This window comes from Arvicola amphibius, chromosome 4 (assembly GCF_903992535.2).
Source record: "Arvicola amphibius chromosome 4, mArvAmp1.2, whole genome shotgun sequence".
NCBI lineage: Eukaryota > Metazoa > Chordata > Mammalia > Rodentia > Cricetidae > Arvicola > Arvicola amphibius.
Genome location: NC_052050.1, coordinates 56,860,644 through 56,865,074, shown reverse-complemented (window position 1 = coordinate 56,865,074; position 4,431 = coordinate 56,860,644).

The following is a 4,431-nucleotide window of genomic DNA, read 5'->3' as shown; positions in this document are numbered from 1 at the left end:
TTTGGTTCGGGCATTTAAATTTTCTTAAGAAAGCCTAACAAGCTGCTTTTAAGAAGTGTTCCATGTAAAAGAAACCAAGAAACAACATCAACCAAAAAAAAAAGCCTCATTTCTAAAGAATTCCATAATTTGTAAAGCTAAAACAAAAGTAAGGTGCTAATGGCGCTTTTGATAACATGCTCTAAGGACTGCTGATATGGCTCAGTGGGGAAAGGCACTTGCCACCAAACCTGAGGACCTGAGTTCAATTCCCAGGACCCCCACGGTGGAAGGAGCATCCTCTTTTGTTTGTGTGTGCTCACCGCCTCCAATAAATATGGAAGTGCAGATGATTAAGTTCCTAAAAACATGATGTAACTCAGTAGTAGATTGCCTGCCTCACAGCTCTGAGGCCCCAAGTTCTGTCCTAGCACTGAAGAGCAAGGAAACAAATGAAGAGCATCACCCTGGTGAACAGTCATGGACATTTCTGCTAAGCTGAATCTCAACCTAGAAATACCAGAATGAGCCCCCTGCCTTTCTCAGACAGCCTGCTTGCTTAGATGTTCCAAGCTTCTCCTCTACCATGTTGAAGGAAGCTTCAGCTTAGTCAGTGAGCTTACAGTTAACTGCCCTTTGCCTGTTCCTACCCTCTGGCTGATACTCTAAAGTGTTCACTTACAGATGAAAGAGGGTCTGGGGCACAGGTGAGAGAGCACATACCTTGGTGGTCAGATTTCGGTAATTTTACCAGCATCCTCTACTCTTATCCCTTTTTACACTATCCCTTTGTCCTTGAATGTCACAGTGAGTCCTGCTACTGTCCTCTAGATCAACTGTTTTCAACCTAAGGGTCACAACCCCTTTGGGGGTCCATAGACCCTTTCACAGGGGGTCACCTAAGGCCACCAGAAAACATAGATATTTACATTATGATTCAGAGAAGCAAAATTACAGTTATGAAGTAGCAACAAAAATAATTTTATGGTTTGGGAGGTCACCACAAGATGAGGAACTGTACAAGAGGGTCACAGCATGAGGAAGGTTGAGAACCTCTCCTGTAGGTGCTTGTCTGTCTGCTTCTGTTCCCTGCTTAAGGCCGGGAAAGTGCCGAAAGCCGAGGGCCCTCAGCACAGGCATACTGCATTAGCTCTTTCTTCCCCTGCCTCCAGGATCTAAACGCTGAAAGCACAGGATGCTCCCATCAGCATGGACATCCTCTTTTTCTTCCTAGTAAAATGGGGTATCTGAGTATTTTAACCCATGGGGCTATGTGTAGGGGGATGTGCTAGGAGTGAGGTGCACACTGAGAAAAGTGAAGACTAATTACTAATTTATTTTGGCCATGAAAACTCTGAAGAGAGCATATGAACAAGGCCGAACCTTGTAGGAAAATGCCCAAGCTTTGTATAGAGTGACTGTTGAATGCATTGTCCAGATTGGGACACTTTTGTACATCCTTTAGCTGTTTAGTTTAGCTGCTGATTCCCCATTGGGGAATGAAGGGCATAGAGTCTACTGACTATAGGCTTATACATTTTACTTTTAAACACTTACGTTTTTAAAAAGTATCTGCCTCGTGCTTCTAAAGGAAACCAGAGCAGTCAGTATTTATTCACCAGAACGAGGAAATCTAGAAAGAATCAGGTAAAATCTAAGCGCTGAGTTAGAGACAATCAAAGAGTGGAATCCGGGAAGATCAGAGAACAGAAAGCGCAGTAGTTTTAAGAAAAGGTTCAATCGTTCCTCTCAGTACTCATAGACAAAATGGAGAACAAAGAAATGGTGGCCTGGATAGTCATAGGCAAAACATGGGAGGGGTGGGACTCTAGACCCAAACCTTGCGCTTTTCATAAAAACTAACTCAAAACAGACAGGAAGAAACCCAGGTGCCCCTGAATTGGGTGATGACTTTTTAAAATTATACCCATCCTGGGAGAAACAGAAAGATAAACAACAACAAAACCACTCCTGAAAGTGCTGTGCTCAGAAAAATGAACAGTAACAAAGAGTTCGAGAAGAGAGAACAGTAAAAAATGGACGGGGACAGCTAATGAACGCGTGATGAAGACAGGAAAGATGACACGGGTCCCATGATCACTGTTGATGTGATCACGAATCAAATGTAAACCAGAAAGCCCATGAAAAGGAACTGCATGTCCCGTCACGTGTCTAATCTATAACATTAGATCCACCAGAAATTGTGGTAAATCTCCAAACTTGAGAACTATACAAACATAAAATTTTAAAAAAAAAATCAAACAAACAACAGAAGCAGGAGAACACAGAAATTAAGTTCTTAGCCATTTAAAATGTTCCTTAATGACTCGTGTTGTCAGGAAACAATGACCGTTTTAAAATTATATGTCACAAACCTAGATTGAGCATGCTCCAGTTTATTGCATTAAGCACAGCAGTGTGACAACTGAAATCCCCACTCGGCTCACGTCGGAGAGCACTTGGTTATTTATTAGGCTGTGACTAATGAGAATGAGCTGTTTACCTCCTTGTGTGTGCCCGGTCAGTTTTCCCCCGATACTCAACTCCACTAGGAAGTTTGTGGCTATTTTGGAATAACCACCTAAATCAGTGGTTTTCAACCTTCCTAATGCTGTGACCCTTTAATACAGTTCCTCACGTTGTAGTGACCCCCAACCATAACATTGTTTTTGTTCCTACTTCATAGCTGTAATTTTGCTACTTTTAAGAATCATAATGTAAATATCTGTAATTTCTGATGGTCTTACGTGACCCATTGGAAAGGGTCTATGACCGCACCCTAAGGGCCCCGAACCACAGTTTGAAAAGCTGGCCTAGATGGTGGCTGTTTAAATCTGCTCTGTGTTACTGTAAGAGGTCTGATGCTAGGCAATGCTAAAAGGAGAGGTTTGTGTGGCTAATGATGCTGATAGGTGGAAAGTGGCCAAACCATGACTACAACATCTGTGAAAGCCTGCTGGCTCTTGACATGGAGGGTGGCCTTGAACAATAGTAACATGTGAGAGATGGATTAGCGGGTACATGGAGAAGCAATGTTTGAGGCAGTGGGAGGCTTTGTTATAGCAACTAGCTTTTACTGGTACAGGTACAGGGCTACTCTTCCAGTGAAATGGCCTGGAGGGATGTACCAGTTCACACTTGGGTTTAAGGTGGCAAAGGGAAAAGGGTACCGGCACAGAGGACATAGGAGTTTGGAGGCATCTATGGAGGTCGAGAAGTGGGGAGAAGCAAGTGTGGGCAGTAAAGGGCCCAGGTTCTGAAGAGCTGCATGAGTGTCACATGAGCCACAGGGAGCCATGGAAGGTTTTTTAAGAAAAGTATGATCAGATTTGTTCTAAAGAAACTTGCTAAATGCAAAATGAAAAACCGGTTAAGTAGGATAATGTGCACAGAGGCACAACTCCTCACTGCTGGGTTAAACAGTAATCAAGAGACCCTTGAAAGGCATAGTCCTTAGTCCAACAAACTGTAATGTTGGCAGGAAAGCAAGAGTCTGGGAAAGCAATTCAGATAAGAGACCCTAGGGATATCAAGACAAATGTGTGTGGATGAGGCAGTTTTCATACAGTTGGTGGCAGTCGGGCTGGTTAGATGTAGAGGACGCAGGATGAGGAGTCAAACACATGACTGCATTTCCAGCTGGGATCTCCAGTGAGACTGTGCTTCATTCACTGAAGAGAAGGGAACATAGAAAGGGATGAACAGTTTCTAGAAGGAGGAGTCGCAAAGCCATGATGCTAACACTTAACAAAAGCCCTCTGTCTCAACAACAGAAATGGCAGACCTGGGAGCTAACTGTGCTGTCTAATGGTGTCCTTCCAGATACCTGACTGTCTGGTTGTCATATGACGGCAATACAGCTATCACGAGGCATAAATCACTGCCTGGCCTGAGCAGAAGCCCATGTGCTGTGTCAGGAAGTCTCAGCAGACAAGGGAATGAGGCAAAGGGAGCCACCATCCAAACACAGACAGGCGAACTTTGGGCAGTGAGCTGCCCATCGCAAAGGTACAACTCATCACCATACAGTCATCACTGACTATACGGTGATCAAGAGATGCTGTCAAGTCATAGTCCTTGTTCAAACACACAATAAAAATGCAGTACCATGACAATCTCCACACGGCCTGGGCATTTGGTGGGGAATCATGATTGCTAATTTCTCGGGTCTGATAATGCTGTTGTAGCTGCATTTTAAACAACTGCAGTCTTCGTAGAGATACATAAAGAAGTATTTACAAAGAGATGATGCAACATCTGGAATTAACTGCAAAATATTCTCATGGGAGCAATTATGGTGTGGACTGAACAGGAGTGACCACGAGGTGGTAATTACTGAAGCGAGGTGATGAATGGATGGGGAGACACAGAGCCACTCCATTCTGCAGATAGTTCAAGTTATCTATAGGAAAACTTAAAGAACACAAAGCAAAGTCCCTCCGTGCACTCCAC